We start from the raw sequence: 20498 nt of genomic DNA on the forward strand, positions 1-20498 counted from the left end.
TATCAAGAACAGCATCCCACACAGAAGCTGAAAAAATAGAAGACGAGAACCAAGCCCTGCGACTTATGGCAAAAGACGCAGCCATGAGCTGACCCACAGAATCGGTGGTATCCATGGCAGTGCAAACCATGATACGAGCAGCCTGCTTACCATCTCTGATCAAAGGCATCAGGGCAGTATGAGTATCCTCTGGGAGAGATGGCAAAAAACACTCCACGGAGTCCCACAAAGAATGTGAGAAGCAAGCCAACACACAGGAGGTGTTAGTGAAGCATAAGGCAGCACTAGAGGAAGCAAACATACCCCTGCCAGCAGCGTCCAGCTGTCAAGCCTCACAGTGCGGCAGGGCAGGAGGAATCTGCACCACGTCATGAATGCCCAAAGCAGTTTGCACCACAAAACCCCCAGCAGTAGGGTGGTGGCAAAAACATAACGATCCTCTTGTGCTGGCTGATGCCTGTGGGATGTAGAGCAATCCACAGAAGGACCGGAGACAGGGTTATTCCAGACATAGAGAAAAGAGACTTACAATAAGGCAGAAGGGCTTCAGAGGAAGACTGATCTAGATGAAAATCCAATAACAAGTCTTTAGATAGTTGCAACATTGGAAGTTGCAGTTGCAAAACAGCAGCCACCTGCCTTAACATATCTGCGAAGGCAGTACTGGCTTCTGTTGCCAATCCAGAGGAAGAGAGTAGTTTGTATGCCAGCAAGGAGTCCAGGCCACGTGCAGTGGCTAAATCAAGCATCCAGTCAGACGATAAACCCTTAAAAGGAGCCTTAGAAAGTGCAGAAGGCTCAGAAGTTGGATCCAGCCCAGTAACCCCATCCAATTCGAACAACGCCGCTCCCGGCTTCGGTGATGACATCGGCCAATGAGACATCGAATGGGGAAGCCTCCTTGGGAGCATCGTTGACCGACTCCAGGTAAATCAGAATATGAGTGTCGAGCAGAGTCGATTGGGCCATTGGTGCCATGAGGGGCATCGAGGCAAAAGGATCAGGTGGAGGAGACGGAGATTGCAAGAGGTCGTGCAGCGGCGCTGATCCGGCTCCAGAGTCAAGAGGCTGAACGGGCATTGAGGTTGAAACCGCCTGCTGAGACCCAGCCAGAGAACTCACCACCTCCTTAGGCCCCAAAGGCACCTCAGAGGGAGGGGAGGATCCAAAGATGGAATGCAGGGACATTCGGAGTCCCGTATTTGGGCCAGAGTCGCCCCAGCAATGAGATACGGCATAAGCAAAGGGGCCAACTCGAGCACGGACTGCACTGCAGGAGAGCACTAGGCGGTGACGCCATGCAGGAAGACTTACTTGGAGATGCCGATGGACCACCGGACATCTACGGAACTATACACAAACGGATTCTGGAACGCTCCTAGGACAGCAAAAGAAGAAGACGGACTCCGATGCAGCCGGTAAGACAACTTGTCTGCCCTCACCGCCAGGAGCTTCATACAACGCTTTCTCAAGGATTTGGGCTTCATACAATGCCACGCGTTGCAGCCTTTGGCATCGTGATGAGAACCCAAACACACCAAATTGGGGTCCGTAACCCACATTTGTTGGGTACAGGATCCACAGGGTTTAAACCTAGAAGGCACATACACTATTCAAGAAAAAACACCTGAACAAAATCAGGAGACAGGCCAAAAGGGCCCAAGGTACAACACTGGATCCAAAGAAAATTGACGTCAGCACATCGTCGGAGGAAATACATGGGCTTCGGTGACGTAATATCCGTAGATAGTTGCACCATTGGAAGTTGCAAAACAGCAGCCACCTGCCTTAACATATCTGCGAAGGCAGTACTGGCTTCTGTTGCCAATCCAGAGGAAGAGAGTAGTTTGTATGCCAGCAAGGAGTCCAGGCCACGTGCAGTGGCTAAATCAAGCATCCAATCAGACGATAAACCCTTAAAGGGAGCCTGAGAAAGTGCAGAAGGCTCAGAAGTTGGATCTACATCCAATTCGAACAGCGCCACTCCCGGCTTCGGAGATGACGTCGACCAATGAGACATCGAGTGGGGAAGCCTCCTTGGGAGCATCGTTGACCGACTCCAGGGAAATCAGAATAGGAGTGTCGAGCAGAGTCAATTGGGCCAATGGCGCCGTGAGGGGCATATAGGCAACAGGATGAGGTGGAGGAGACGGAGACTGCAAGAGATCATGCAGCGGCGCTGATCCGGCTCCGGAGTCAAGAGGCTGAACGGGCATGGAGGTTGAAACCGCCCACTGAGACCCCGCCAAAGAACTCACCACCTCCTTAGGGCCCAAAGGCACCTCAGAGGGAGGGTAGGATCCAGAGATGGAATGCAGGGACAAGTCGTAGTCCCGTATTTGGGCCAGAGTTGCCCCAGCACTGAGATACAGCATAAGCAAAGGGGCCGACTTAAGCGCAGACTGCACTGCAGGAGAGCGCGGGGCGGTGACGCCATCCGGGAAGACTTACTTGGAGATGCCGAGGGACCACCGGACATCTACGGAACCATACACGAATGACTCCGATGCAGCCAGTAAGACAACTTCAAACGATGCTCTCTCAAGGATTTGGGTTTCAAACAATGCCAGGCGTTGCAATTGTTGGCATCGTGATGAGAACCCAGACACCACAAACGCACCAAATGGGGGTACGGGACCCACATTTGTTGGGTACAGGATCTACAGGGTTTAAACCTATAAGGAATATACACTATTCAAGAAAAAAAACCTGAAAAAAAATCAGGAGAAAGGGCAAAAGGGCCCAAGGTACCACAACACTGGATCCGAAGAAAATTGACTTCAACTGAATCGAACGCAATGTGAATACAGACGCCCTATGGGCAGGTGACAGGTATGGGGAAAAAGAAGGGTCACCCTCCTTGATGTCAGAAGACAAAAATGCAGCTCCAGAAACTGTTTGCAGGAGAGGAATGCTATGTTCCCACTCCTCTCTGAGGCCGACCCACTCTTTTCTAGGGATGAGTGTTGGCATCAGGAAAAGTTTCCCAGAACGATGTTCACAGTAGTAGTCTTTGGACATCATCCAACACCAGAATTTTTGTTTATGACTTTATTTATTATTAGTTTTTCTTTTAAAAACAATACGTAATGCTTATTATGGTACCGAAGAGTGTTTAGAGAGAGGGAAAAGGGAGAATGATTTAGGTGCACACAGGGATAATGCAAAGACTCCGATGCCATAGAAGGCAACACTAGCTCAGTGGTTCCCAACCTTTTGACTTTTCTGGACCCCCACCTTTATCATTACTGGACCCACGGACCTCCCCCCACTGAATCTTTACTGTAATCTGGAGACCCCCCACTGAGTCATTACAGAAAGCTATGGACCTAATCTGTTAATATTATTTAATTTTCTGAGTAGTCGCGGAACCCCTGAGGAGGCTGTGCGGACCCCTATGTGTCCCCAGACCACAGATTGGAAACCACTGCTCTAGCTGGTTGAACGTGGGAGGAGACAGGTGTCAAGAGGAGAATGGTGAATTGTTTCATTATCATAAGTACGGGAAAAGATTTAGGTGTTCCATAATTAGCAAAAGTTTAGATGGTCACACCACAGAAAGTAGACCTTTGAATCAGGAGACACCTGCCACCAAATCTTTGGTGTTTGACAGGCGGAGCAAAATTCTGAGCTCCAAGCAATGAATCTGATTCCACATCTGTTACCTCAAATATCTGACCCACTGGACTTGGTTTATCACGAGTCCGATGATATTTCCAATACGAACAAAGTCAACCTAACCAAACTTCATGTTGGAGGAATTTCAAAATATATGTTCCACGAAAATAGTAGTTTTTCTAAGAAAATATTTATATAGCATAAAGAGAAAGGTAATAAGATAACGGAAGGAGGATGTAGAGGGGGGATGTAGTTAAATTATAATCAAGATAAGGGGGTAAAAACATGTGCATCAAAGTAATGTAAGGGCAGTAAATGGGGAAGAAAAGGGTCAAAGGGAACCCTCTACAAAAGAAGGATTAAAGGAGAGTTCAATATTGAATCTATAAAGGTTCAAACTGGACAAAACCATTATAAAAGATTTGCTGTAAAAAATAATTAAAACCACTTTCACTGTACAACCCAGTCCTAGGTTCAGTCCTGTAACTAACCAGTGCGACTGTCTAGTTTTTAAGATCATTGTTTGGTACTAGTTTTGAGGCCAGAGTTACCCCTCCCAGTGATACACAAGTACTAGTCTTTCTCTACTTACCAACCACTGGAATTGACACTACCTACCCCGCAGCCAGACCAGATACTCGCTGCGGCTGGCATGACCATTTGTAAGATTGTGCAGCCGGCGAGCAGATAAAGGGGTACCCATGAGACCTTGAATCAGCAGTCCAGGACAGAACATGGTGTTCTACTCACAAGATATTTTCAAGAGATTTCGGTCAGACGAAGACAGCAATGGGGTGTAGGTGCGCAGCCTGAAGCCGTCTCACAGCGTACGCAGACACGTCCAAGATGCAGTGCTTGCCCTGGATGTGGTAAATGATGAGGTTGGGGAGTGGATGAAGAGGGAAAAATGGTGGTTAGCTGGAGTCCCAGGCAGGAAAGTAGAGCAAAGGAAGAAAGGATGGTGGTGTGGGGAGAATGCATTGAAAGGATAAAGAAAATAATGCATCACAAATCTTTGAGGAGATCACAAAGCAGAAAACCCTCTCCTCAGGTCAGTCTTGAAATTTAAGAGATGAGGTGCTGAAACATCAACTGACAGCACAGAAAGAGTGACCAAGGAAATTGAGGGGGTACTACAAGATCCCCAAAAATGTGGCTTAATATCTCTCATCATTCCAATCGTATCTTATTCCAAGTGGGTGATGCCAGGTTCTCTGAAAAAAAACAGGCAAACTGCTGAGTTCATTCTCAGCTGGAATCACCCCTCAACCTGCATTCTTTGGACTGTGAAAAGACCCATCTGTGTACATGAGTATTTGGATAATATGGATACAAACTCATTATTATGCAGTGCAAAAAGGTTCTTGTGCTAAATCTTAAGCCCTCATGTCATGTCTTACAGTGTAGAGTATAAATGTGCCAAGGTGTAAGACTAGACCTGCAACGCGGCTGGCCAGAACCTCTTGTACGTCTTATACCACAACTCTTCAAACTGCTATCTTGACTTGCTTTTCCTTAGGACACCAACTAGTGGATCCTATCTGTGCCGGCATATTCGGCCCAGATGACCTCTAAGCACAGTCTATTCTTTCTCAATCATTTCCTAATCTCCCATCCATCTGCTCCCACGCCAGAACTTCCATATTGCTAAGTCTCTTTTCTCCAATTTGCTTGCCCACCGCCCAGGTCCTCATTTGTTTTTTGCTCATTTCTAATCCAAGGCTCCCTAGGTTTCTTTTTTTGGAGTGGATTCTTCTTTCTCTTTTGAAGGCTCTCCTGTGGCGATTTCCACTGCCAGTATGCTGCAGATTTTTTCAAGCTTGTCTACTGCAGAGTCCCCTTTCTCTTTTTTTGACTTATTAACTGTTGTTTGGCCCCAGTAGTGCTGTTTCTTGTTCCTCCAAGTCTTTTGCTTCTGACGTTCTGTCTTCTGCTCCCCAAGCTTACTTGAATTTGATTCAGTTTTCCATGTTCGGCATGACTGCTTGCTGCAATTATATAAGCTTGCGTATTGCGGATTCCCTTTCCTTGGATCGCTAATCTTTTCCGCTGTTGAGTCCCTTTCTCTAGTGCGCCACGCTGGCAGCTGATTCTCTTAACTGCTGACCTCGCTTGTCTGCTTCTATTTTCTTGTTTTCAGCAGCCTCAGTAATTCCACTTTCTCTTGCTTTTCATTCTTTGACACGTCTTGTGGCTTCTTGTTATCGCCTCGTACTGAGGTCTTGTTTAGTGTAGATTCTCATTCCGTTATCTACAAATCCATTAGGAGCTTTCCCTTGTATCATACAGTGCACTCTTCTGCTGACTTCCTATCATACCCTTATGCTGTTGTCTGTGACTGTCCTCCTCACAGGGAGATGCTAGTCACCTGCCCCTTAATGTTCCTCAAATAGTACCATTTGCTGTTCGAGTGCCTCACCTGTTCTGCCACTTTTCGTACAGACTGTACGCTGGTCCCGTATAAGTGGCTCTTGTACTGCCTAGCCTCGATGAATTTATGGCTCTGGGTATCTTCTCCATTTCGTCCTGGGATCCAACAAAGTGATAATCTCTTCCATCTACCTCGTATTCCCATTTTGGTTTTGTGGTGCCTGCAATGCGTGTGACACAATCATCAATATCAACTATCACAAACAAATAAAAAAACAATTAAGATTTTAAGAGTATTTTATATATATCTCAAGAGATGCCTATCAATATAGTTATATGAATAATCAAAACAAAATCTATTTCGTAGTAGCCTCTCTGTTCTTGGAAAAAACTAAATATTTTCATTTTTCATTAAAACATTTTTTTTTTCATTTTTACTTCAGACATATGGTGGTTGCTCTTACCAGCACTAAGTACATCTAAAAAGACTGGAATGGATTGTCAAATCTACACAAAACCTGAACTACCAATCTCCAGAAACCCTTTACCTTATGATGAGTGAATTTCCTTTATTTCTGCAGCATCTCTGTTGTTTTCCTGTGTCATTGGTTAACAAGACATCCTGCCTCTTCCAGTTGTTAGTGTTTTTATGTTCTATACAATCTAGTGCTTTGCCTTAGACTTGACCGACAAGTTTGGAGCTGCAAATACTACCAAACACGATTTAACCCCAAGAACAGTTGAAAAAGCCATTAAAGGAGATACGTGAGGCTTCTATTCATAAGATGTTGAAGTATACAGAAAGAGTGGGCTTACAGAGTGTTTCCAACTTACATTAAACCATGGGAGGCAGAGACCCCAAGAAACAGTCAGAGGTATCATAAACTAATACTTCATCTCCGAAAAGCTACTCACTCATAATAACAGAGGGCCTGTTTATAAGTTTCATTATTGGAACACCATATTGAAGGGTGGTGGTGAACATTACTTCTACCATCCTGATGGACTAACATCCATCAATTTTACAGATGACCACCGGCCCAACAGTCATTTCTGTAATTTGAAGGGAACTGCTATTGCGGTAGTTCTCTTCCAGATGCAAAACATTTGTTGGTTGGCCACCGTCTGTCTTGATGGTGGTCTCCAAAACTTTTAACATTTCTTTCCCTTTTTTATACCAAACCCCTAGCGATAAAAGACAGAAAACAAGCATTTACAATGCAATATGTCTTGCATTTGCTTGAGTTAGAGCTATTGGCATTTAATGCATAAGTGGACTTTTCTTGCCACATAAGTAAGTCAACCATACCGTATATTTTGGTCCTCTCTACAACATAATTCCAGTTGCCCTGCATATATGTCATGTAACAAATGGAATTAAAGTAGATGCTAAGGCAGAAACATGGTCCTCAGATGCATAAAGGAACAGCCATCTGCTTGGTGCAACCCCCACCCTCTCTGAGCTCAGCAGTGTATCGCCCACACAGACTCACAGGAGCAGCAGCATTTGTGACCAGATAAGAACATGATTTACAGCTCTGTTTACAGAAACGGACCACCAGAAGTTGGAGCTAGTAAAGGAATAGGGACTGGGGGAATAAACACTGTGTATGCACAAGCTGAATGAGGGGAACCTTTTGCAGTTTATTTACAGCCCTAACAGAACTGAAGCAGTAGAACTTGGAGCGAGTGTAAAAAACAAGCTTGTGAAGCGGAATGTAGAGATCTATTATTTATATATTTTTTTTAACTAATGAAACGCCATAATCAAGTTACAGAACAGAACAGAAATGGCATGAGTGGTGAATAATAAAATGGATCTGTGAAGGAAAATGAGCACCAGAGTTGGGGCAACTATCACCCTCCCGAGACAATCCAATACTGTTTTCACACCCTGCTTAAAACAAGGAAACAACCTTCCGAACTATAATTAGTGCCTAAAGGCCACGTTGATTTGTGTTGGTCAATACTTATTAAACCACCGAGGAGGCTTTCCTGTCTTCAGTCACTTCAGCACAATCTTGCTGTCAGCTACAGTCAAACTGTCAGCAAGCAAGCATAGCCTTCAAGAGCGAAAAGCACAATTGGAACTGCAACCATAAAAGCCATTTGTTCGTCTGGAAAAAGATGAGCACGCGCTTACATGTCCGCCGTATGGTCATTGTCAGCTCAAGTCTCACAACGTGTCACGCTGCTGGCAAAACTGAAGGGAAGTGAGGGAGAGGCAGCCAATCAAACACGAGTCAGCCATTCACGCTTCAAAACATCGCACCCATTTCCACTTCAGCGGACCCCAAATCTAGGACCAATGCCTTTTTAAGCAGGACCATGTAGCCAACAGACAAAATAATTTTAAAAGCCGCCAAATCGTATCCAAATGACAGGCAAAGTTCAAGTGTTTACTTGGCGTTGAAGCCGGGCGCTGATGCTGACAGGCATGTGCTTTCATTCCCTTTGTCCAAATATATATATGGGGTACAGATCATGGTTATTATGTAAACATAGCCTGGCAGTGGTTTCTTTACACATGCTACAAAGAAAATACAAATGAATCCTTTTCCACACCCATGGGCTACGAAACGAATACAATCTACGCTCTCAGTTGTTTGGAGTAGCAATCTTTGTTACATGCGGTCTTCATACAAAAGCATACCGAAAAAATATAATGCAAAAAAAAACACACAGCATTCCTTTTAAACTCAATTCTGGCGCTGACTGACATCATTCAACGGGTTTGCTAGGCACACTTTTCCATGCTGAAAAATGTTTTTCCAATAAGTAGAAAAGCAGGAGATGGAGAACAGCATAGTCTCCTTGAGTTGGGATGTTACGTCAGCAACCCTGACCGTACTGGGTTTATCTTCTGAAAGGCAGACTTCGACAGAAGAGGAATAGTTAAAAAATGAAAAATAAAACAGTTGACATAAGTGAGTCTATTCAAAATGCCGTGGCCACTATGAGTGCTAAGGGGAGACAGAAAAAGAACGAGCTGGACTTGGAAACACCTCTCTGTTGTCGTTTTGTTTGCAGAGGGAGCTGGGGGGGGGGGAGGGAGACCTGCTGGAGGAATTACCCGAGGAAGCATGACTGCTCTGAAATACAAACCCACAGTGTAAGACAACCAGGCAAAAACTTTAAAAAATCCCTTACAAAATAGATAAACCTGACAAAGAGTAGTAATACAGTACTTGGTGCCTGCTCTGAAAGAGAAAAAGGAGGGACAAAGAGGCAGAACTGACCACTAGCGAGCAAGGATTTTTAAAGGACACTGCAACCAACAAATGAAATTGCTTTAAGCCCACAGTATAAGTATACTTAAGTAAACACCAGGTCGAACACTTATGCTCAACCTAAAATGTACATTACACAGTTCAACCCAAATAGAGTGAGTGGTGTCATGCCCTTCCTCCAACAGCCCCTACTCTCTGGGTCTTAGTTGATGGAAACTTTATGGTCTGCCTATCTCTAAATGAAGAAAGGGACACAGAGTTTGGGTCACAGGGCACACTGTCTTCCAAACTCTAACTCGGATTCAAAGTCTCCTAAAAATGAATTGCGGGTGATATTTTGAAAACTTATCACTTAGTACAAAAAAAACCCTCACATGTTATTTACCCATCTTTCACACAGATTGTATTTTATCTCTAAATGAACTCACGTGGCACACAGGAACCAAATTTGTCGGGGAACTCAGACAGGAGGTCGTCATTCAATCTGTCCTTTGTGGGGCCGTGAATAATTATCGGTCAAACATTATGAACTAAGGAAATACAAAGAAAAACAAAGCCATGTAAGGATGGGGAGAAGAATGAACTATGAAAATACAAAGGAGGAAAGGGATGTAAAGAGTGAGAAAACATTACCAGAGGGGAGAAAGGGAGATGGTGCTTGAAATAGGCCTAGAAAGAAAAAGAGAATCGGATGCTGATAGAGAAAGCGGGCACTGGACCAAGCAAACAGGGAAAGGAAAGACAGACACAGATGAGGTATTCAGGAGCGGAGGAAGGCTGAGGACAGATATGAGAAACGGAAGAGGAACACAAAGAAGCATAACAGGAAAAAAGTGTGCAAAGAAGGGGAGAACTAAAGAACTAAAATACATACAGAAAATGGACACAGTAAGGAAACTATAAGCCAAAGAGGGCTACTGAGAGGAAGATGAGGATACCTTCCATTTGCATCACTGTTTCATAACTTAGGACAGAGTCTTCACGGCCTGGGAAAAACAACAACAAAGGAAATTAACAAGAGGACTGTGTAGTTCAGCCCTGTTGTGATCATCTAATGTCCCATTCATTCCAACCAGAAGCAGGAGAAGCTGTAAGGTAGGGTACAGATGTATCCGGAGAGACACTTGCGCACTGAGTAACAGGGATAATAGAAGAGCTTCAGGTCGGGGAGATGGGTGCATTGAGGGAGCTGTGTGTGGTATGCTAGCCAAGCAGAGACACACCGAGAAAAAATGGAAAATAAAAAGAACTTAAGTCATGATTAAAGTATGCTGCTAGGGATACCAGATGTGTTTCTACTGTGGTATTAAAGGGTGCTACAGGTTTTGATTGTGAAGCACTGGAATAGCGAGGGGTGCTGCACACCATGATTAGATGGTCTGGCAAAGTGGCGTGTAGTTCTGATTACTAGAAAATCACCGGGTGCTGCCTTCAGGGTTGCAGAGCATTGATCTTCTGATGTGTAGGCCCCAGTAATGGTGTAGCAGCAGGTGCTGCAGATCAGGGAGGAAGTCCGTCAAAAGACTTCATCCTAGAGGTAAGTAGCGAGCTAGGTGTAGTTTAGGATGGGGGTGCGATGGTAGAGCTGTCACTTGTTCCAAAGACAGAACAACAGCTGGTACTGCAAGCCCAAACTGAAGGGCAATGGCAAAGCTGTGTCAGGAACAGCAGTGGCGCTGCTAATCAGGGTGATGTGCATTACAACTGCTGTGAGTGAGTTGTCACTGTAGCAGATGTGAGGACTGCAGGATGAAGAGGTTTGCATCTTGTTAGCAAGGTGCTGTAGTTGGTCTTATGTGTTATGGGGAAGGGTGCTCCTTTTCAAACCCTAACAGCAGATGTAGAGAAAAGCCAGGAGGGAAAAAAGAAGCAGAGGAAGACGTACTCTGAGATCCCGTCCCAGACCCCCAGTCCTAAAGGAAAACGAAAGAGGAGAGAGATAAGGAGAAACTAGGATATACAGAGCCAAAAGCAAGTGTTGGGCATTACCCCAAACACACACACACACACACCTTAGACATCTTCAAGACCTGAGAACAATTCTGATCACATTTACTTTACATGCGACACAGCAATTCCTTTTTCTCTCACTAATCCCAACTTGAAATATCTGTTTTATTGTTATATCTATTTTGGTGATCTTATAATCCATGCTCTCCCTATCTAATGGTACAGCCATCTTAAGAGAAGTCCCTTAAAATGTAAAGTTAGCTCTGAGAAAGCAGGCAAGATTATCAAATCAGTTCTCAGGACTTCACCATTCGCACAGGAGGACCATCATCTGTGTGCTGTTTGGAACACAATCAGTGCAGAATGGCATAAAACTGGCAACAACACAACATTTTATAAATGGACAGTTCTACAACGGAGGTCAGATTAAACCTATATTCCAACAGATAATATGGAGAAAACACATTAATTACATGGAATGAAGCCTTGGGCAAGGATGTAAAACAGCAAGGTCTCGGTATCGGCAATGTTGACTTTTACAGGTCTTTTTTAATAGCTGTTGTTGGTGTAAATTTTTCTCATGCTTTCTTTAGCTTTGGACTAAGCTAGCAGTCCCCAGCTTTCCCCAGCAGAGCAGACATCAATCCTCAGCAACAATTGTGCACTTACTTTTGATTTTAGCCTCAACCACTCCCTTCTTTCCACTGTGGTGCGAAATGAAAAGAGTCAAGTGTTAGACGAGAAAATGGTGGCCTGCATCAGCCAAGCACTCATGGGCAGCAGGGAGTGGAAAGGAAAAATAAAGGCATATCACACAACACACTCACACATTTGACCAGAGCAAGCGTCCTTGCCTGAACTATTTAACTCTTATTTGATCTTTTCCATTGACAATGCATATCTTCTCAGCATGTAAAGGGGACATCAGCAGCTCATTGGTCTTCCTTGTCCGCGCTCACCCAGGAGACCAGAATTCCACTTGCCCCCTTTAAAACCTCACGTCCCACTCCAGGACAGTCACAACGATATGGTTTGAACAAGACCTAGTAATGGCTACAATATTTTGATGAAGAAAACATAATGCTACGGATGTGAAACTCGATAAACATCATATTATAATATTTCAGGATACTGGACAGTTGTTCATTTCTCAGAGACAACTTAAGATGGCTACACTTAATGAAAAACTGAGTCAAGATAGCAACTATCCTCTGTGCCTCACCAGTAAGTGTCTTCGGGCTCTCCTCTCATCCATTCTCAGTAACATTTAACTACAACATCTGCTTCACATCATCAGAGCCCAACCTGTCAGCCTGCATTCCCATGCTGATGAGACATAGTGACACCAATGAACGCAGGATGCCCTCCATGGTTTTGACGCGCTCAACCAGTTTGAAAGTTGGACAACAGATAATCTCAAACTGAACTCCCATTTCTCTATCCCTTTTGCAACCCTCAAACACCTTTGATACAGTTCTTAGAATATTTTACGTTTAGGCCCCCATGGCACCCACATCAAGGTCAAATCATCTTGGTATGAAGGTCGATCAGACTGCTCCCCATAATCAAAGGTGAACCCAGCCAAAAGCACCTTGTTCCAGTTTGATGGATGTTCAGTCTCAACCACACAGAATATGAAAACGTCTACATGCACATACTCTTTTCAGTTCTCCTGGAAAATAATTTCTAAACTGTAAAAGATCCAAATCACCGCAGTAAAAACTTTTATTGGCGAGAAACCAGGGCGGTCCACAAAAGGAAGGAGAAAACTATCCACATGGGCTCTCCATGAAGCAGCAATTGACTTTCAAAATTTTCACCATTCTGCACAGATTCTTCTGTGGCCAAATTCTGCTCATCAACATGCAAGCACTTTTTAACATAAAAACTTTGGAGATAATATTTGGTACCCAAGCACCATGAAAATTGGATATTCATAGTGAAGATGTCTCTAGGCAAGAAAAATAAAATATTTGTGACATGTAGTGCTTTCGATTCACATGCTGTGTATACTTCCACCAAATAGTGTCTGCCTCTGATGATTTTTACTTGTTTTTCTTGGAAGAAAGTCTTATCAAGACACAGGATCTAGTGACTCCACCTATTATTGGTATTGCGAATTGGCATCGGATCCATTATTAGATTGGAATTAAGATCTACAACAACGTAAGGCGACCGGGGAGGAGGATATTTGCATGGGAATCTACAGCACTACATGCCACTAACAGATGCTTACAGGGTAACATTTTCTCTTCGTGTCACATTTGGCTATAGATATACATGTTGTGGATAAACCATAAAGCCGTTCTCCTTAAAGCGGTTGCTCAGCCTGAGGATGTTGTCAAGACTGGAAAAGTGTATATAGGACAGCCTGGCCAACTCTAGCTTATTGTCTGACTAGGACATCCATGCAATAGTGTTTGGTAAATGTGAGGGGTGGACCGAGAAGCTGCTTTACAAATGCCAGCTAAAGGTCTATTACCTATGAAAGCCATAGAAGTCCCTTTCTTAGAAGTAGAATAAGGGCTGGGTTCTCTGTATACATCTGACCAACTAACGTATAACACCCACCTTGGAATCTGCACGTCCTTGTGTGGCTTGGAGTATGACATGAAAATGAGTTGTGTTTAACCAAACTATTTTGTGCTGTCAATGTAATACATTCACTCTCAACATCTAGAGTATGTAAGAACATGTTCTGCTACAGTCTCTGGGTGAGGGAAAAATGTTAAAATTCAACACTAGTGAGGGACCTTGGGTTTGTCCTGAGGACCACCCTATCGTGATGGACCTGAAAGAAAGGCTCTCTTAAAGCAATAGCGTGAATTTTGCCAACCCACTTGAGGGAAGTGAAGTTTACAGGGGAAGCCACCTTCCTGGGGAGAAATTGTAACTGGCAAGAGTGAAAGCATTCAAAAGACGGGCCCGTCAGTCTTGTAAGGGCTACGTTAAGGTTCCACACAGGAGCTGTAGGCATCCAAGGATGGATAACCTTTTTGAGACCTTCCATAAAGGCTTTAATGACTAGTATTCTGAACATAGAAGTATGATGTGTATTCTACATTGAGGCAGCTACAGCAACTAGATGTAACCTAATGGAAGTATAGACAAGGCCCAACATCTGCAAGTGGAGTAGGCAACAGACAATGTTTTCTACCAATCTTATGAGAAGATTGATGTGTTTGGGGAGACAGTAGTGCACAAAGCATTCCCATTTTCCTGGGGGTAAGACTGCATGCCTCTGAGTATAGACATACACTCTTCCAGAATGTTAAGAAAACTAAACTCTATAAAATCAGGAGCCAGATCGCCACGTTGAGATGCTGAGGGTTAGGATGGGGGAGACTGCTGTGGTTTTGTGTGAGAAGGTCTTCTGAAGAGGTTCTCATGGGAACTAGAGAAAGTTCTAGGAACGTGGAGTACCATTGCTGGCGCACCCAGGTTACTGCCAATAGGATGAGAATGACAGAAGTCTACCTCAGCCTTCAGACTGCAAACTGTAGAAGTAAGCGGTAAAGCTTAAGTAAATATCGGTGACCAGTTCATCCATGGTGCATTGCCCACGGACTGAGTGTGGTATCCCGGTGGTGAAGTTTGGGCATTTTGCTTTTTCTGCTGTGGCAAACAGGTCTATTCGTGAGAACCCCCAACATCAGAAGTAAGGGAGTAGGACCTAGGACTGGATTTACCTTTCATGGACTTGTTGAGGCGTCCTGCTGAGCAGGTCTGCCAGATCTTTGTCAGCACCTCAGGAACATGTTGGGTGAGCAGATGTACAATGTGATGTATTGCCCATTGTCAGATGCTCTGGGTTACACTGGACAGCTGTGCTAAGTGCATATTAGAACAATCTTGTCCTGTTTAATAGAATGAAATGCCCAGAGTGTGAGATGTATAGCGAGCAGCTCCAGGTGGTTGATGTGAAGGGATTGCTGGGCAGACATCCACATTCCCTGAACCGTGAGGTAATTGAGATGCGCCACCAGTGAGTGGGGTATCTGTGGAACTGTAACTGGAAGAAGGGCCACCCCTCCAACAGGTAGTGTTCCACCAATGCAGAGAGCAGTGTGTGCAAACCCCAAACCAACACTAGATCTTCTAGACCACTGTGCCACCAAACACTCCTGCAACCGGCCTATGTGCACTCAATGGGTGAGGAACTATGGCTATGCAAGATGCCTTTAGGCCGAACAACGCATTACGGTTCTGTCACCTGACAATCTTGCTGAAAAAGAGATAGCATGTTTTGGAAGTCTTGCACTTGTGGTGGACTGGGGAACGCCGCCCCAACAGTGCGTCTAGGATGGCCCTGGCGATGGGCTTCACTTGAAGGGGTTGGAGGTAGGATTTGGTCAGATTGATGGTGAAACCTAGTTCGTGTAAAGTCTGGATGTGTGCTAAGCATAGTTGGTACATGGCACACTTGCTCAGCCCAGTCGTTCAGGTAAAGAAAGACACAGATGCTGCTCGTCCTGAGAAGAGCCACTAAAACAGCAAGACATTTGGTAAAGAACATGGGGCTGTGGTAACCGTGAAAGGATGCACTTTGGAATGGTCATGTCTACTCGCCACAAGCCCCAGGTACCTTTGATGCATTAAGTGAATGGGTATGTGGACATAGGTGTTCTTCGGATTAATCACATGAAGTTGCCTTGCTGGAGTAGTGGTATGACATCTTGTAGAGTCACCATGTAGAAGTGCTCCAAAAGAAGGCATTTGTTGGGGGGGGGGTGGGGGGGGGGGTGTAAGGTCAATTATGGGTCTGAGGGAGCAGTCCTTCTTGGGGATAAGAAAGTATAAAGAGTAGACCCCTCTTCCGCAATTTTGAATCAGAACTGATTCTATGCCCCCATAGGTGAGTAAGGCCTATGTCTCCTCATGAAGGAGTTGCAAATTTTCTGTGGGCACTTTGTGTTGGTGGGGAGGAATGTATGGTGTTGTTTGAGTTCTAGACAGTATCCCTCTTGTACAGTGTTGAGAACCCTCTACCGATTCCACTTCTTTGGGTGGGGTCCATACTTTTGCATTCCACTTTCTTAGTATATGGTTTGGTCCCCGCTAGGCCTTCAGTATCACCTATTGCTGTTCACTGTTTTCTATTGTTTTTTTTATGCCAATGTCTGATTGCTACTGTACATACAAAAGTGTGTCTACTTACCTCCTATTGGAGTATTGCCTAAATAGTATTTTGGTATTTGTGTCACTAAATTAAAGTACCTACATTTTTGTAACACTGTGTGGTTCTTTAATGTGTGTAAGTGCTGTGTGACTACAGTGGTATTGCATAAACTTTGCATGTCCCCTAGATAAGTCTTGGATGCTCATCCATAGCTACCACTAGAGAGCCTGGCTTCCTAGACACTGACTACACCTCACTAATAGGGGGAACGTGAACCAAACCTGGTAATAAGATGATAATACCATAGGTAGTCACCACACACCAGGTCGGCTTCCTACATTGGTGGTGCAGTGGTGGGATAAGCACTTGCAATTGCCTTACTACTCTGTCACTTGGTACTTTCCGTAGCAAAGACAATTTACTAACTAGTAGGTACACACAGTACTTACTGTCAGCGGTGGAGTCTCCTAAGTTTGGGCAAGCTAGTGGTCTAGCATAGCCCTTGCTTCAAACGTCTTTGGGAGCCTAGTAGGCAGAGTAGTTTGGAACACCTACACCACTCTAGCTAGACATCATGTCCTCAGTAGAGCACACCTCTCAGGCCCTGGACTCCCAATATGAGGGTATGGCTTTCCAACAGTTGAGGGAGATGTGTGCTGATAGAAAACTGAAAACAGGGAGAAATTCCAGTAAAAGTCTGCTTCTAGTCCTACTCCTCCAGGATGAATAGAATCTGACCCCCTCAGTTCTATAGACAGTAGACTTGAATACTGAGAAGGGTCAGGAGGAACCCAGGGAATATCAGAAATGACCTATAAGCACTCAAAGTGCGGTTAGGAGCACTACGTGTAGTGGAGAGAGAAAGGCAGGGTATGGGGTTAGCTCTCCATGGTGGCAGCAGTTTTAGTTTCTGGGATACTAGGGTCAGAGAGGACTCTTGATTCCGGAAATCTGAACATGGTAGCCCCCCCCCTTACAAAGTGGAAGATGACACTTACAAGTGGTTCACTGCTTTGGAGAGGGCATGTAAAGTACAGAGGGTCTGCCAAAAGCAGTGGGCAGCAATTGTGTGGCTCTCCTTCTCTTACAAGGGCAGAGGCAGACTCCTTACTGGCAGAGAAAAGGATGCAGACAACTACACAGTTCTCACAACAGCACTGAACAATACAGAATAAAGTTCAGAGAGACCAGGAAAGAGTCCTCCCAAAACTGGATAGATTTTGTGGACTGTTCTATAAAGGCTCTGGAAGGCTGGTTGCATGGAAGCAAAGTCAGTGATTATCAGGGCTTGTACAACTTAATCTTGAGAGAGCACATTCTGAATAACTGTGTGTCAGGTATGTTGCACCAGCACCTGGTGGACTCTCATCTGACCTCTCCCCAAGAATTGGGAAAGAAGGAAGACAAGTGGGTCTGCACCAGGGTGAGTCGGAAATCTCACACAGGTGTGATCACAAAAAGAAAGAATCAGGTAAGCATCAGGAAAAGGGTGGTGACAAAGAAAAATCTAGGGGGTCTTCATCAGGCCTACAACATTCCTCTGGGGGTGGGGGCAAACCCTATTTCTCCAACTTCAAAAAGCCTTGGTGCTATAACTGTAAAAATAAAGACATCTCCTGCCCTAAGACGGACACCAAGCCAATCACCACTACTAACCCCACTTCTACTCCTAGTGCCCCTAGCCATAGCAGTAGTGGTGGGACTACTAACAATAGTCAGCCCAGGCAGTTAACTGGGCTTACTTTAGGGACTGTAGTAAGGTCTGGGTTGGTTAAAGAGACCATTGAGGCAGTGCTAGTCTCTGATTGGGGCATTGACCTTGCCAACCCTCCTACCTGTCCCCTTAACATGGGTAAGTATAGGCAGCATCCTCTGATAAATGGTGTTGAGGCTGAGGCCTACAGGGACACAGGCGCCAGTGTCACTATGGTGGCTGAAAAGCTTGTGTCCCCCTGAGCAACACCTACTTGGTCACACGGACACAGTGCCTGATGCTCATAGTAACACTTTGTGCCACCCCATGGCAGTTATTGATTTCAGCTGGGGTTGGAGGTTACTGGTCCTAAAAACGTTGTAGTGCCGTCAGACCTACCTGTAGAGTGTCTACTAGGGAATGACTTGGAAACGTCAGCTTGGAATGAAGTGGAGCTGTACAATCATGCAGCAATGCTGGCCATCACAGGGCATATTTATGCCCTTACCAGAGCACAGGCAAAGAAAAAGAAAGAACAAGGAACCTTGGAGCCTGTAACAATGGCCCAGGAGCTTCCTAAACCCAAGAACATGAAGAGTAAGAAAGTTCCCCCTGCTCAAACCTCCAGTGAGGATTCCTTGGAACCTTGGGTGGAACCTACACCAGAGGAGCTGCAAGCTAACACAGCTGAGCGCTAGGGTGCAGAGGGGCCGGCCAGGTAAGAGTCCAATAGGGAACAACAAACCTGTCCCACACTGGAGAACTTGAGGCAGCGAACTGGAGCACAAAAGGCAGCAGATTTCAATGGCACCCATAAGGTGTACTGGGAAGACAGTCTCCTATATTCAGTCAAGGGATCCCAAACCTGGTGCCACCACGAGGATGGTTCTCCCTTTGAAGTACAGAGAGTTTCTGCTGCCCTTAGCCCATGATATTCCTCTGGCAGGTCACTTGGGGCAAAGCAAAACTTGGGACAGGCTTGTCCCTCACTTTCACTGGCCCCACATGTCTGAAGACACTAAGAAGTTTTGTCGATCATGGGTCACCTGTCAAGCCAGTGGCAAAACAGGTGGCACCCAAAAGGTCCCCCTAATTCCATCTCCCGTGGTAGGGGAACCCTTTGAGAGGGTTGGGATAGATATTGATGGCTCCCTGGACCCTTCAACAACCTCTATGAACAGGTTCATACTGGTGGTAGTGCAACATGCCAAAAGGTATCCAGAGGCCATTCCTCTTAGGACTACTACAGCTCCTGCAGTGGCGAAATCCCTTCTTGGTATTTGCTCAAGAGTGGATTTTCCTAACCAGGTGGTATCAGACAGAGGTGCAAATGTCATGTCTGCTTACCTAAAAGCCATGTGGAAAGAGTGTGGTGTTACAGGTTCATCACTCCTTCCCATCCTCAAACCAATGATTTGGTAGAGAGGTTTAACAAAACTCTCAAAGGGATGATAATGGGGCTCTCTGAAACGCTCAGATGGAGATGGGATGTCCTATTAACATGCCTCCTCTTTGGCTATAGGAAGGTCCCTCAGAAAGGTGTGGGCTACAGCACATTTCAACTTCTGTTTGGGCATTCTGTTAGGGGTCCCCTTGCTCTTGTTAGAGAAGGCTGGGAGCAACCTCTCAAACCTCCTAAGCAAGACATAGTGAACTATGTACTTGGCCTCAGATCAAGGATGGCTGATTAAATGAAGTGGCCCACTAAAAACCTTCCGGCCAACCAGCAATTGCAGAAACAATGGTATGACCAGAAGGCTATGCTGACTGTATAGCAGCCAGGACAGAAAGTGTGGGTCCCGGAGCCTGTGATTCCCAGAGCACTCCAAGAAAAGCGGAGTGGTCCCCATACCATTGTTGAGAAAAAGGGCAAGGTTACCTACCTGGTAGACCTTGGCACTCACAGGAGCCCCCCCACAAGGTGCTTCATGTGAACTGCCGTAAGCCCTTATATGACGGGCTGATCTGACCCTGCTCATAGCAACTGAGGGACAGGAAGAAGAGTATGACCCTCTCCCTGACCTCTTCACCCTCTCTGCAGCTGATGGCTCAGTTCATGGGGTGGTACTGACTGACTGCCTCTCTCAGCCCAAAGGGAGGAGTGCAGACATCTCCTGGGAGAGTTCTCAGAACTGTTCTCACTGACACCTGATCAAACAACTTGGTGTGAACACACCATTGACACAACACAAGGGACAGTTATCTTATTAAGAGTAAAATTTACAGGCAACCTGACCATGCCAGCGACTGATTCATATCTGAAGTTCAGAAGATGCTATACCTAGGAGTCATGGAGCACTCAGAAAGCCCTTGGGCTAGCCCTGTGGTACATGTCTCAAAAACCCACTCCCAGAGTAGAAAAGGGGAGATGGGGTTTTGTGTAGACTACAGGGGTCTCAACACTATTACCAAAACAGATGCTCACCCTATCCCTAGGGCAGATGAGGTTATAGATACACTGACATCTGCCAAGTATCTAAGCACATTTGATCTGACTGCTGGATACTGGCAGATCAAG

The 20498-nt window shown here is 45.2% G+C and overlaps 1 pseudogene; it reads right to left on the reverse strand.

The window, feature by feature from the left end:
- Positions 1-20498, reverse strand: part of LOC138267272 (disks large homolog 4-like) — a 46728-nt pseudogene that overhangs the window by 20465 nt on the left and 5765 nt on the right.

The sequence above is a fragment of the Pleurodeles waltl genome, chromosome 12 (assembly GCF_031143425.1).
Source record: "Pleurodeles waltl isolate 20211129_DDA chromosome 12, aPleWal1.hap1.20221129, whole genome shotgun sequence".
NCBI classification, from domain to species: domain Eukaryota; kingdom Metazoa; phylum Chordata; class Amphibia; order Caudata; family Salamandridae; genus Pleurodeles; species Pleurodeles waltl.